The following is a 15,962-nucleotide window of genomic DNA, read 5'->3' as shown; positions in this document are numbered from 1 at the left end:
CTGACACCACCGGTATACAACTAACTTCAGCGTCCTCTTCCACATACATAGAGAACAACACCATGTAAGTTCGAACATCCCCCGTTCCTTCGTTGGCTGCATCCCCTTTCAAAGATTCACTTGGAACTACATCTCCACCAAACACTAGCATCTTCTCCTTACAGTCTAGAGAGATATGGTTAGTAGATAACCAATCCATCCCCAAGATCACATCTAGATGAGCTAAAGGTAGGCAAATCAAATCCGCCATAAAAGATCGACCCTCAACAATTATGGGACACTTCAAACACACCCGAGAGGTGGTTACAGGCTCGCTCGTCGGAGTAGACACCACCATATCATATGGTAACTCCGTCGCACATAACCCCAACCTCTCCACACATGCATGAGATATGAAAGAATGCGTGGCACCTGAATCATAAAGTACATCTAGTAGTTTATCAGCAATCAAACACTTACCCCGTATCAAATCGTCGGAGGCAGCCGCTTCTGAACCACTCATAGCAAATACCCGAGAGGGTACTTTTGGTCTTCCACCACTAATGTTGTTGTTGCTAACATTACCGCTCCTTGTGGAATTAGTGGGTCCACGATTGACGGTGTTGGAATTGGCGGTCACTGTCGGTCTCCCGGTTGCCCTACATTCTCGAGCATAATGGCCCACTTTGCCACAAACATAACAACGGTTCTCCTGTGTCTGCTGGAGCTGTGGGCAATTCCTCTTAAGATGCGGTCCTCCACACTGAAAGCATTGTACCCCAGTCCCCCTTGACTGGCTCGTGTTGGAGGTAGCCATAGGTTGCTTCCCCTTGCTGCTAGCATACGGCTTCATCCTCTTGTTACCATTTCCTCTAAAAGGATGGTTCCTCTGAGGTCCTCCAACACCTCTAGCTTGCCTCTCCTTCATCTTGTCCTCAAAAATCCTGCACTTTGTCACCAACTGATTAAAATCCGTAATCTGCATATAACTAACCGCCTGTTGGATCTCCAACCGAAGCCCATTCTCAAACTGAGCACATAAATCTTCCTCATTCCGAGCATCTTGGTATTGAGGCCAATACTGCAGAAGCTCATTAAACTTAGCCGTGTACTCCCCAACAGACATGTTTCCTTGCTTCAAATCCAGAAATTCCCTCGCCTTCCGCTTCCTGAGATCTCGCGGGAAGTAATTCTCCAAGAACTTGTCCTTGAAGGCATTCCAAGGAATCACGCCTCCAGGTGCAACAAACGAAGGCTTCACGAACTTCCACCAATTCTCAGCCTCCCCTTGGAGCATAAATGTCGCATAAAGAACCTTATGCTCCTCAAGGCAACCCATCGCCTCGAAAATCTTTTCCGTCTCAGCTAACCACAACCTAGCACCTTCCGGATCATAGTCTCCACTGAACTTTGGCGGGTGGTTCTTACGGAAAGCCATGAGTCCCCGATACTCCGCCGGCTCCACATCACGTTCCTGCACTAGAGTTTCCAGCACAGCGGTGATGCGGTCAAGGACATCACGGTTCTGATCCCTACCACGTCCTGCCATACCTATCCTGTAGGGAAACTATTAGCACCCAAGAAACCCTAAAGAGAGAGTGTACCACACAGGCTATGACAGTTATAACAACATCCTTCCCTTTATACATACTTATACACACAACAATCTTGTGAATCAGTCACACATCCATGCTCAAGATAAGAAGGCAGAAATACACACAATGTGTGACTTAACGTCACTCCCCGAAACCTACTTCCAAGTTTCAGAGATACACAGCATTCACACAGCAAGACCATAACAGGTTCACTAGAATCCAACTTTTGCTCTGATACCACCAATTGTGGCGTCCCTAAATTAATGACTGGTTTAATAGTAATAATTTAAATAACAAAAACCATGGTAATTTTTTTTTTCTCCTTTTTCTTTTTCATTTCTTTCTCTTTTCACCATAACTAGGTTTAGAAGGAAAATCCTCACTATAAAGTCCTGAATGGCCAGTTCACAACTCTATTCGGAGTCATTTCTTTCTTACCGCTCATAATTCTCTAAATTATTTTGCTTTTTCAAAAGAAAGAACGTACCAGCCATTACTTTAGGTCGTCACGTGAAAATAAAGAATAAAATACGGTCGATAAACTCTTTTACAAATAAAGTTACTAACGTTTCCTTTTCAAAGAACAAGATCGATCATAAATGCATTCATCATTTAAAGCTGTCCAAAATATGGGAGTTTTACAAAATATATAGTGTCATCCAGAGCAAAGGTGTCCATAGTGGTGGCTTCAGCCACATGTATACAATAATCAAATTTCTATACATCACGTCTACCCATACAAAAACAAAAGAGTAAACCTAACAGTCAGTCCTAGATACACCCACCCTCAAAAGTATACAAAACTAATCCAAAAAAGCTGTCCACTAGGATGAAGAGCCTCCGCTGATCGCCATCTCCCTCGGGCCGCTATCCTCCGTAGAGTCTGCCTCAGATGCCGACATGACTTCCTCGGGAGAATCCACCTCAAGAAGTGGATCCTCATCACCCTCTAGAAAGTCAAGGGCATCCACAGCAGGCTCAGGAGGTAGCTCCTCCAGATCCTCCTCAGGGTCTTCCTCGGATGACGTTACCTCGATTACTTGAACGGGCTCCACTAGACGATATGGTGTAGGCGTGGGTAGTATCCACTCCACAGTGCGCTGAAGCGTCCGTGCAGGTTCATCTGGATGCACCAAAGAAGTAGCCGTGAATCGAATGGTGCCCCGAAATCAGCACCTCGTGTTGCCTTCGAGGGTCTCCCAAGCTCCCTCTAGGCACTCCATCTCTACTCGATCACGGATTAGCTGCGCCGCCATCACGATCTACAAGAAAGAAGAGAAAGGGGTAGACTCTTTCACAAGAATCTAACTGCGCTGCACACAATGCATCTCATAACCACTACATGACGTTAAAAGGAGTATCTTAAGGCTTTTCATCTCTGGTAATCGATTACACAACCTTGGTAATCGATTACCAGAGGCTAAACTTGAATTACACAGCCTCAGGACCTGAAATATGCAATAATACACTGTGTAATCGATTACACATGCCTGGTAATCGATTACCAGTGACCCATTCCTCTGTGTAATCGATTACACAGGCTGGTAATCGATTACCAGAGACTCCCTAAGTTTCCTGACTTCGTTTTCAAGCCTGGTAATCGATTACACCCCTTGGTAATCGATTACCAGAGACCATCTTAGCCTCCTGTCCTCAATTTTAAGCCTTGTAATCGATTACCCACCCTTGGTAATCGATTACCAGAGGCCACAATCCACATATTACACAAAATTCACAGCTGGCCAGCCACCACAAGCCTCCTTGCTTTGTGGTCTTGTTTTCCTTTTATCTGTTGACTGCCAGGAGCTCGCCTGCTTAGGTACATCACAGGTTCTCACTGACCGACTATGCCCGGGTTGGGTCGGGATTGGTCAAGCTTGGTTTTGGGCAATAGCACCCCACCTGACGTCCCCAAGGTCTCCTGACCCCCGCGACATATCTCCAGGTACCACTCTGTGGTCAACAATAAAAGCAGGAAGTTTCACCCTTCAACACTTCCTCATCTCAAGCTTGTAGGATTATGGGGTACCCATCACATGTGGTACTAGGTGGCAGTCGGGCGATGGTGCACAACAAGTTTTCCACATCCACAATGCGCGCATAAACCCACCATCCCCTGTTGCCCACCTCCAACTGAGCTCACGTACTCCCACGTAGCCCATATCCTCGTTTCTCTCAACACCGGGTCCCCATCAATCCTCCCAAGCTTCCACAACATCCAAGCAAAACAACATTCACACAGCACAAGCTATCACAGCCAAGCAAAACAAAGCAAAGGCAGAAAACTCTGCCAAAACACCAACCAAAAAATCACAGCTTTTCCCACTCAAAGACCCCAGTAACAATTCCTTCGATCCAATTTGTTAACCGTTGGATCGACTCCAAAATTTTACTGGAAGTCTATAGTGCATAAGCCTACATTTTGACCGTTGGGATCTACTAGCAAACATCCAGAACTCATTTTACATTACTCTTTCCACAACCAGCAAATACATGGATTTTTTTCTGCACTTGTGCAGAATTCTGCTGCACAATTTTACAGCAAAAATCTGCACAAAGAGTATATTTCGAAAACCACACTTCCCCTCATCCAATCTTGCCCAAATCAATTCCTACAAGTCCCAATTCATGTATCAATCATGTCTAACCCAAAATCAAGCTTCAAAACACAGCAACACAGAATCTAGGTGTCCAAAACCCCTCAATTCAATGGGTTTTCTAGGTTTGAAAAGTGAAATTTAGAATGAGGTAAATTTGGAGCAAATTCTCACCTCACACAAGTCTATAACATCAATCTAAACTTGTTCAAACTGGATTTACACCTAAATTTCCACCGAATCAAAATTTGACTCCTCAACACCCAATTTTGCCCTAGAAATGGCTCTTTGTTCACTTTGGTCATTTATTTTTCTCTCTAGCACAGTCCAAGCTTTCTTATAAGTCCTAAAAGACATTTCAAGCTAGTATTAACTCACTTTAACCTCCATTTACCACAGAATTCAGACTTAGCCTTCCAACTCTCAAAGTCTCACTCTTTTTCCACTCATAACATCACATTCTCACTTTCTAACCTTGGGTTAGTTCTACCCTTCATCTCTAACAGATTTCCATCAGCAATTTCAGCATATAAACATCACAAACATCATCACAAAAACCCTAACACAGAATGGGTATGTCTAACTCACCCAAACATGGCAATTTCAACAAATGTCTTCACAAATAATCATCACACAGCAGAAAACTAACAAAACTACCCCTCATATCTCCCAAAACCCCATACCCACGAAAATCAAGAGGGAAAGAAGTCCACCCAAACCTGGATTTTCGAAGTCCCACTCGTAGCCACGCACTTCACGACCCCGAAAATGCTCTCCTTTCACGATTTGGGGCAGAAATGAGCACCAAAGGTTGAAGCTTTGTGTGGAGCTTCAATGGAGAATGAGGGAGGAAGAAAAGCAACGTGAGGGAGAGAGAAAGCTGTCTGAAAAAAAAAATGAGGGCTGAGTGAAGAGAGAGAAAAGCTTTTTGGTTTTAAATAAAAGGTTTTCCTCTTTTTCTATTATTTTATTTAAGCTCTGCCACATGTCCCTATTTGATTGGAGCAAAAGGGCCCACTTTCTCTTTTTGACTGTGACCCATACTCAGTCACAAAAGTGAGAAAAATCTGACCTTTGAAACGCTAAAATCCTGCCTCGGTTTGCGTGCCGTTTCTCTGATTCCAGTTTCTCGCGTTTCTCTGCGTCCGCCGGGGCCAGTTTTCGAAAGCAAGCAATATATATATCAAAACGCTCAGAATAAAACCCCGAGCGTGGTTTAGAGGTTGGTTTCGTTAAATTTTAAGTCGCACGCAAAACGATGATTTTTAACTAATTAATTAGGAATTAACCCATAACCTCCCAGTTATGGATTTCTCTCCCTTAATTAGCCTAACCCGCCTATCTTGCCCCCCGCTATTCCTACTTCTACCAAGAACATATAGGCATATACACTGAATAATACTTATATATATATATAATCATTCAAAATACATCGTTTTCGAAAATTCCGGGTAGAATTTCCAGGATGTTACAGTTAGGCTGAAACTATTGGGCCTTGAGTGATAGGGGATGAAGTGGGGGAGTTTAGGAAGTAGTGTAATGCAAATATAAAGAAGAGAGAGAGTCATAAACTCAATACTATTGATTCAAAGCTAAACCACAACATTCAAAACACTCCCATTTCACTCTTTTCTTTCTCTTGGAGGGCTTGAGACCTTGAATTCCTTTGCTCAAGGTACCTTGTAGGAATGCTTTAGTCAAGCTTGAGGGTTTAGTTCAGTGGTAAGGAACCCTCTTTTTTTCCCTTCTATAAAGACTAATATGACAATAAGAGGGTTGAATTGTAATTTTTACAAATTTTCAAAACTTTTTCTAAACACAACAATGTTACGTCTGAAGATGAATATGTAAGAAAACATATATCAAATTTTCGCAAAGCAATTTAGACAATGACTTCGGATCTTGTAAGACAAACAATGATTTTCAAATACAAAAATCAAATTCGAACCATAAGTCAATTTAAAACACAAAAGAGAAAATAAACAAGATAAGACACATGGAATTATATTGGTTCATCTAAACCACTGAGACTACGTTCAGTTCTTGACAAACCACTAAGTACTACTAACTTCAACTACTTATAAGTATTTATGACTCTCACTTTTAGTTCCTTAACTCAAGCTCTATACCAAACTTGTTCCAATCAATATTTTTTTTTATCCTACTAAGCCATGGCTAGTCTAACACCAATAAAAAGATTTGTTTATTTGATTGTATAATGACCAATACTCAATTGTCTTATAAATGGATAGACAATCTTAGCACATAGCCTTTTCTATCAAAATAATCAAAGTATTTTGAGAGCAATTCTAAACTTTACAAAAATTAAAAAAAAAAACTTTTTATATAAAAATTTAAATAAAAGCCCTTAAGTTGGTTCTTCATGTCTCCAAAGCTTTTAATATTTAGAGACTTCCTCTCATCAACTATCAATTATATGTAAACAGATACATTTCTTCTATTAAATTTGCATCTAATGAATGTGACTTTTGGGAACATTTAATGCTAATTACAAATTTTCTAGAGGTGCACAGGTCTCATCAATCATTGCTTGTTGCCACTTAATGCTTCACCTGGGAAGGGAGGGAAGGAAGCGGATGTGCAGTGTTAATACCGTTTGATGGCATTTGAGAACCACTGGCAAAAAATATTTTTGTCGCCGAGGACAATGGGTCCACCGGGAAACACAGGTTTTAGAAGCCTTTTTCAGGCTCTAAATACCATATCAAAATAGAAAAATAACATAGACACATTGGACTGAAACCATATGTCTAAATGACAACACGACGCTGGTTTATATAAATTGATTATATTGATTACATGTGATTAAAGAATATTCAATTCCCCTAAATCAGATATCGAATCCTATTAATTATTATACATTAAATGCATAATATTTATTCATGATTCTCACCATTATATAATTCAAATTTATGAAAAATAAATATTTTTAAATGGATAAATTGTTCAAGAAACAATTTTAAATTCTAATTTTAAGTCAATGTATGATGTGATGCAATCCTCCCTAGGAAGGGACCAGTCACTAGAGCCATGAGCAGGAGGCTCCAAGAGGATTGGGCTAAAACTGCTAAAGAAGGCCCTAAGATTCTCATGAACCTCAAGATAGATTTATGAGCCTATGGGCCAAGGTGGGGTCCACTTATCTTTGTACATATTAGATTAGGATGTCATTATTTTTTGTCCTTGTATTTAGGGATCCATAATGTAGGTAGGGTACCCTAGAAATATTGGATTTTTCAGCCCTTGTATTTTAGGACACCTAGACTAGTTTTTGTATTAGGGGTAGTTTTGTAATTTCACATCCACTAAGTGAATATTTGATGTGTGTGTTGGGAAATAAATTTAATTGAATTGGTAGAAGCCCAATCCAATTAAATTTTAGAGGGGGAGGTGAGCATTTTCTTACTACACCCCATTGCCACATCATATAGTCACACTTTGTGCATGTCCTTCATGCTTTACATGCCTCATGACACCTAAGCACACTTAGTGGAGAATCTTGGAATTGATCTAGGATTAGTGGTATAAACCATAACTAAAATTCACTAATCATAATTAGTGAAATTTTGGCACCAAAATTTGGTTCCACAAATTCAAGTGAAATTTGAATTGAAATTCAAATTTCCTACCAATTTTGTGACACTTAGGCTATAAATAGAGGTCATGTGTGTGCATTTTTTCAACTTTGATCATTGGAGAATTAAACTTCAAACTTTAGACCTCTTTTGAGGCACCAAATTTTGTGCTTCTTCTCTCCCACTCCATCCCCTCATCTTCTCCTACCTTTAAGCTTTTATCCATGACTTCCTATGGTGGTGAGCTTCTTCTAGACTATCTTCTCCTTGAAGTGGCATCTCCAATCATCCTTCTCCTTCTCCATTCCGCTGCCATCAAAATTTATGAAGCAAAGGACTCCATTGATGAAGAAGATCAAGGCCTACAAGCTCCAGTGGAGCTACATCATGTGGTATTAAGAGCATCTTCATCTAGGTGATGCTCTTTTGCTTCCTCTATCTTTTTTTGTTCGGTAAATTCTTTTTAATTCCTTTTTCTTCATCTTATTCTCTATGTATATCCTCCGATTAAATCTTAGATCTACACTTGTTCTTGCAATTCTATGGTTCAAATTTTGTAGATCTACTCTTGAATCATGTTTTTGTGTTGATTTTAGGTTCTATCATTTTTCAGTCATAATATTTTTGTGCTGAACCTTTAGATCTAAATTTTCTTCCAAAACATTGATTAGAAAAAAAAACACAAAAATCTAAGAGTAAATCACTTAATCCATGTTGTCTTAGTGTCATGTTTAGTCATAGTAATTGTCACATTATGTTCTAAGTTTGTGTTGAATTTTTATTTTGTTGATTGAATTCTAGATACATTTGTTCATGTATTCTTGTCATTCTTAGCCTAACTTTTGAATTTTGAGTCTAATTCATGCATGATATTTAGTTCATAACATTTTCTAAATCAATTCCTAGAAGTAGTCTTGTTGTTGAACATTTTTTTTTGTTTTCTAAGTTTCCTACATCATGCCTATGATGAAGTTGAGTTGCGGTGCTGAGTTGTGGCTGGATTTGTGAATAAAAATAAGTCTTAAGCTCTCTTGAATTAAGTTATTCAAGATAATTGAGCATAAGCAAACACAAATTGTAACTATCCAAGCCTTAAGCAACATAAACACTACTCTTGATTTCTAGGTTGAAATCGCTAGTGTTGGCAGCTTGAACATACGAACTTGTATAAATTACTGGGAATTGGTCACTACGTGTTTTGAGCTCAAAGTTTTACTGAATTTTCTAGACATCTGAAACAAAATTATAAAAAAGTAACCAATTGATTTGGATTAAAGGAAAAAATAATAAAAATCATACAAGTTGGCATAAAAATCAGTGTCCAAGAAAAAAAAAGTGAAAGGGAAGTGTGCTTGTTTTTTTGGCTCAACATTTGTTCTATAATTGGTGCCTATTTTATACCAATCTTAGTTCTGAAATTTCAATTGAAAATTATTGTGAAAACAAGTCCAAAAATAGAGGTTTCTTGAGTCTTTTTTTTAGTTTTTTTTACTCTACTCTAGAGTCATTCTAAGTTTCTCTTTGAGTCCTAGCTTGCTTTTATGTGCTTTTCATTGCTTTAATTGTTGAGTAATCCCTGAAAATTTGTCTTGTTAAAACTCCATTGGTTTAGCTTTCATTTCATTTTTTTGGTCTTTGGTTATTGCTTGTCTCTTTGTTTCCTTGTTTGTGAGTTGCCATATAGGGAATTGGAAACAAGGATTGGTGTCATCCCTTGAAGAACTTGAGTCAAGAAGCAAGGAGAAAACTACCTTAAGAGCTATTGGACTAAGAAGCACTCCAAATTGAGTGAATCACCAAAGAGAGAACAACCACCAAAATTGAGGACCATTTGTAATTTTGCAATTGACAATTTACTTACTTTCATTGCTTTCAAATTTTGTAACAAAAAAGCATTTCATTGGAAGTAAGTTGGGAGCCTCCAATAGGTCACCCTACTTCCATTTGTGTGTAATAATTTTAGGCAATTTTCTCTTATGATTATGAGTGTTTTGTTGGAAACCTTACATGTGATCATCCAAACACTCTTAGGATTCGCCTAGTTTACATTTCTTGCTTACTTTCATAGCTTATTTCCTTTACCTTCCATTTTCAAACCTCCTAGATAGCTTGCCTTTTACCAATTAGTTTTTACCTTATCTTTTCAAACCTCTTTTAGTGTTTATTTTGGCTAGTTTCAACCATATTTTCTTTTACCTTTTGTTTTCAAACCCCCAACAAGAAATAACTATAACTTAGGAACCAACATGAGTCTTCATTCTTCATCTAGTGTTAATGGTGAGGGTTCTACTCCTAAGGACCCCTTGTATAAGATATTAGATGAGTTGAGATTCCTGAAGTTATGTAAAGAAAAATAAGAGAGAAAAGAAAAAGGTAAAAAAGAGTGGAAGAAATAAGTCAAGATGAAAGAGAGAAAATAAAAAAAGGAAGAAAGAAGAAAAATAATGAAAGAAATGAAAAGAGAAAAACATGCCTCCTATTGTAGTCATGACTCTTGCAAGAGTTTAAGTGAAGAACATAACGATTATTATAAAGGGCGCCCAAAAAAGAGAAAAGGATAGAAGGCCTCAAGAGGTTAACATTAGCCTCTCATATTTCCATGGAAAAGATAATGTTGAGACCTACTTAGATTGGGAAATAAAGGTTGAACAACTCTTTGCTTGCCATCATATTAGCGAAGAGAGAAAAGTTCCATTGGCTACCCTTAGCTTTCAAAGGTATGCCCTCTATTGGTGGACTTCCCTTGTTAGGGAGTGAAGGATCCATGGGGATCCTCCAATAGAGTATTGGAATGATCTTAAGAGTGCCTTAAGGAAGAGGCACATTCCCTCCTACTATGAAATGGAGCTTATGGACAAGCTCCAAAGGCTTAGACAAGGGAATATGAGTGTTGAAGAATATAGACAACAAATGGAACTACTCCTTTTAAGAGTTGGACTTAGGGAGGATGAAAGAACAAGCATAGCTAGGTTCCTTAGTGAGCTTAATATTGAAGTGAGGGACAAGGTTGAACTTCTTCCATATAAGGACCTAGATGAACTAGTCCAACTTTGTATAAGAGTGGAGCAACAACTTAAAAGAAAGCCTTCTTCAAAATCTTATGGCTTTCACTCTTATCCAAGGAAGGACCGAGCCCAAGGAATTTTGGGGGCTAAACCTTCAAAACCCAAGGAAGATAAGGGTAAGACCATAGAGAAATACACCCCTAAGACTAGTTCCCAAGAAATGACTAGCAATATTAGATGCTTCAAATGTCTTGAGAAAGGTCACATTGCCTCTCAATGCCCCACAAAGAAAACCATGATCATGAGGGGTCAAGACATTTATAGTAGTCAAGAGGAGACTACTTCTTGCCCTTCCTCTAGTGGAAGTGAAGATGAAGTAAGGGGTAAAGAGTCTAGTGAGGAAGTCTACCCCCATGAAGGAGATGACCTCTTAATGGTTAGAAGGCTCCTTGGAGGTCAATCTTGTGATCTATCTCAATCCCAAAGGGAGAACATCTTTCATACAAGATGCAAAATTTTAGATAAAACTTGTTATCTCATTATGGATAGTGGATCTTGTTGTAATTGTTGTAGCACAAGATCAGTTTCCAAGTCGAACCTCACTATCATTCCCCACCCAAAACCTTATAAACTTCAATGGCTCAATGAGCAAGGGGAAATGATAGTTAACCAACAAGTGAAGGTACCTTTCTCCATTGGGACATATATGGATGAAGTTCATTATGATATAGTTCCCATGGAGGCAGGACATATTCTTTTAGGAAGGCCATGACAATTTGATAGGAAGATCATTTACAATGGCCTAACTAATGAGATTACACTTACCCATCTTGGCACTAAATTTGTGTTGCATCCTCAAACACCTTCACAGGTGGCCAAAGATCAATTAACTATGACAGATAAGAGGGGTGAGGAAGAAAAACAAAAGAAAAAGAAAGACAGTAAGGCCTTGTCTTCCAAGGCCAAGGGGAAGGAAAAAGAAGAAAAGGATTCCTCCAAGAAGATTGTTAAGAAGGAAAATCATTTTGAAACAAAAGGTGATATTAAAAGAGCACTCATTCTTAAACAATCTTTCTACCTTCTCCTATCAAGGGAAACATCCCTTAGCACTGCCATAATTCCCACATTTGAGACCTTACCCCCAAAGGTCCAAGAACTCTTACATGAATTTGGTGATATATTTCCCAAAGAGATACCCCTTGGGCTACCTCCTCTAAAAGGAATATAACACCAAATAGATTTAGTCCCAGGAGCAAGTGATGTGCCATCATTTTCTTCTATTTTCTAAACCCTTTTTGCACCATTTTAATTACTGATTGGTCTTAATTGTCAATTAATTAGGCAGTTTTATTATTTGGGCTTATTTAGCTAATTTGATGTTTTTAATCTAATTTCAGGAATGAATGAAACATTGGGCTTAATCCGGATTTTGGTTGTGGACTTGAAGGGGGCAAATAAAGTAGCGCTTACTTTAGTTAATTTCTAATTAGGAAATTTTGCAATTTTATTTTATGTAGTTCAGTGTTTATTTCGTTTTGGGTCAGAGTATTGTAATAGGGCCCAGTGACTTTGAGTGATTCTTTTTAAATAGCAGCCTTGAGATTCGTGCAAGGCTATTCTGTTATGCCATTCATTATTCAGAGCTTTGTTTAGGGTTTTTACATTTTTCTGCTTGGATGCTACTGTTCACGTAATGCAATTTTCCATTTCCTGCTTCTAATTACAATTTCGTTCTTGTTTCTTCTTCTACTTCATTTACGTTTCTGTTTTCATTTTCGTTTACATTTCTGTTTATTTACGTTTCTACTTCATGTTTCATTTACATTTTCTGTTTGAATCTATGGAAAGCTAAATATTCTGGTGTTGTTTCCTTCTGAGGATGAAGCCCAACTCTCTTTGAGGTTTCGTTTATAATGTGGTTCCCTGACAGTTTTCCCTTCACCAGTTAACCCAAATTCGTGAACATTAATCAGTGCACGCTTCGTGTTCGATTAATTGCCTCTGAGCCTAACTTGTGTTCATGCTTAATGGACGAAGGGCTAACTGGTGTATGTGGTGCCTAATCACGTATTGACAACCCTAAGTTGATTTTCGCTTAGTAAATTGAAATGGGGTTGGATTAAGTGGTTAACTGTTAGGGACGAATTCTCCATAACCCAGGATAAGAGAATGGCTTCTGAATCAGAGGAAACAACCCATTTTTAATATTATTAGTTTCGTATTCCAGTTTACTTGTTCTGCTCCTTAAATCACAAAACAAACAAACCCCCCCCCCCCCAATTGTTACTGTTACTGCAAGTATATTATGAACATTTGGTTTATCATTGCTCGTTGGGAAACGACCTAGGATCACTTCCTAGTTACTGCATTTTCATGTTTATTTGATTCGGGTACGGCCTCGATCAAATTTGGCGCCGTTGCCGGGGAGCAGTGTCCAAAGGTTTATAATAGCTAGCTAGTGTTGTGTGTTTAATTCTTTCGTGTTTTATGTTTAATTGTTAGTATTGTGTTAGCATGTGTGTTAGTGTTGTTTAGTGTCCTGGTATTTTGTTTAGTGTGTGTTCTGTTTTAGTTTTCCTATTAAGCGCCTCCCCTGTTTCAGTTTTGGGTGTTTTGTTGTGAATAGTGTTTTGCGACGGACTTAGCGACCACTTTTGCTTGCGGCAAAACAGAGTAGTAGTAGAAATCAAGTAAAGACGGATTTTAGCGACCACCCATGCTGAATTATTTAATATTTTTTGTTTTAGTAGCTAGGGTTGTTATTTTTGGCTTAATTTTTTTGTGGTAACTTCTTTTAATCTATATTTTGTGGGAAAAATAGCTAGAGCCTTTAGTTTGGTCAGATTTGAAAGTTCCAAAAAAGTAGCAAATTTTGTATTTGTCAAAACTTCAAACGACCATAACTTTTGCTCCGGTTATCAGAATCGCAATTATTATATATGTATTTGGGGTAGAAAAAAATTTGCTACGCCATGACAGCCGGCCATAGGCCGGTTGAGGTCTCCATCGTCCAAAAAAAGTGATTCTGTCAAAAGTTTTTTATTTTTCAAGTTTTATTCACTTATTTTTCTTAACCTACCATTTTTAGCTTCCATAGTTAGACTTTGATTTTTTGCCTGAAATTTTTTGTCCTATCTTCTCATCATTTTATAAGGTTGCTCACAAAATTTCAAGTCATTTGGATATCATTTGAGGGTAGCTGTAGTTCAAACCTACACCTTTATTTACATGACAAAGCAACTAGTTGTGCATGCTGAATGTAGTGTATGACTAGAGGCAATCCATCTGACTTACAACCCTTTGATCCTGAGATAGATAGGACATTTCATATATTAGTTAGGCATCATTTTATACCTTTTGATCATCCTGAGCATTCCATTACTGGTGAATCATTTGTGCATTCTGTTATTGGTGATTTTGAACATCCTGATTTTGAGCATTATAATTTGGAGCATTCTGATTCTGAGCATTCTAATTTTGAACATTCTGAGAACATGGCACAACCTCCACCCTGTGAGAGGACTCTAAGGGAAATGGTTGCGCCTGATTTCACCTACGAAAGCTTGTGCATTCAATACCCTGATGAGGATGTCCCATATGTTCTTAAAACTGGACTGATTCATTTGCTTCCAAAGTTTCATGGCCTTGCAGGTGAAGACCCGCACAAACATTTGAAGGAATTTCATTTTGTCTGCTCCACCATGAAACCCCCAGATGTCCAAGAGGATCATATATTTTTGAAGGCTTTTCCTCATTCTTTAGAGGGAGTGGCAAAGGACTGGTTGTATTACCTTGCTCCACGGTCCATCACGAGCTGGAATGACCTTAACAGAGTATTCTTAGAAAAAAAATTCTCTGCTTCTAGGACCACAGCCATCAGGAAGGATATCTCAGGTATTAGACAACTCAGTGGAGAGAGCATGTATGAGTATTGGGAGAGATTTAAAAAACTATGTGCCAGTTGCCCTCACCATCAGATTTCGGAGCAGCTTCTTCTCCAATATTTTTATGAAGGACTCAGTAATATGGAGAGAAGTCTGATAGATGTTGCCAGTGGTGGAGCCCTTGGAGACATGACTCCTGCTGAAGCCAGAAATTTAATTGAGAAGATGGCTTCCAACTCCCAGCAGTTTAGCGCCAGAAATGATGCTATAGTCATTAGAGGAGTGCATGAGGTAGCTACAAATTTAGCAGCATCCTCTGAAACTAAGAAGCTTGAAGGCAAACTGGATGCATTGGCTAACTTGGTAACCCAGCTGGCCTTGAACCAGAAATTTGTACCTCTTGCAAGGGTTTGTGGTTTGTGCTCCTCTACTGACCACCATACAGACCTTTGCCCTTCCATGCAGCAACCTGGAGCAATTGAGCAGCCCGAAGCTTATGCTGCAAATATTTACAATAGACCTCCTCAACCTCAGCAGCAAAATCCACCACAGTAGAACAATTATGACCTCTCCAGCAATAGATACAACCCTGGATGGAGGAATCACCCTAATCTCATATGGTCTAGCCCTCAGCAACAACAACAGTAGCCTGCTCCTTCCTTCCAAAATGTTGTTGGCCCAAGCAGACCATACATTCCTCCACCAATCCAACAACAGCAACAGCCCCAGAAACAGCCAACGGTTGAGGCCCCTCCACAACCTTTCTTCGAAGAACTTGTGAGGCAAATGACTATGCAGAACATGCAATTTCAACAAGAGACCAGAGCCTCCATTCAGAGCTTAACTAATCAGATGGGACAATTGGATACACAATTGAATCAACAATAGTCCCAAAATTCTGACAAGTTGCCTTCCCAAGCTGTCCAAAATCCCAAAAATGTCAGTGCCATTTCATTGAGGTCGGGAAAGCAGTGTCAAGGACCTCAACTCGTAGCACCATCCTCATCTACAAATGAACCTGCCAAACTTCACTCTACTCCTGAAAAAGGTGATGACAAAAATTTACCTAACAGTTTCTGTGCAGGTGAATCTTCCACTGGTAATTCTGATTTCTAGAAGCAGCACATCCCTCCTCTTCCATTCCCTCCAAGAGCAGTTTCCAACAAAAAAATGGAAGAGGCAGAGAAAGAGATCTTGGAAACATTCAGAAAAGTAGAGGTAAACATACCTCTGTTGGATGCAATAAAGCAAATTCCAAGATATGCCAAATTCTTGAAGGAGCTGTGCAGTAATAAGAGGAAGCTTA

The 15,962-nt window shown here is 39.0% G+C and overlaps 1 non-coding gene across 1 annotated transcript; it reads right to left on the bottom strand.

The window, feature by feature from the left end:
* Positions 1–14,644: 14,644 nt before the first annotated feature.
* On the bottom strand, positions 14,645–14,751 carry LOC114411025. Its single transcript, XR_003666412.1, has one exon. It is a non-coding gene; the product is annotated as a small nucleolar RNA R71 (small nucleolar RNA).
* Between the last annotated feature and the right edge of the window lie 1,211 nt (positions 14,752–15,962).

This window comes from Glycine soja, chromosome 4 (genome assembly GCF_004193775.1).
Source record: "Glycine soja cultivar W05 chromosome 4, ASM419377v2, whole genome shotgun sequence".
In the NCBI taxonomy this organism is placed as follows: domain Eukaryota; kingdom Viridiplantae; phylum Streptophyta; class Magnoliopsida; order Fabales; family Fabaceae; genus Glycine; species Glycine soja.
Note: the sequence above shows the minus strand (reverse complement) of the source record. Positions and strands in the feature narration are given on the sequence as shown.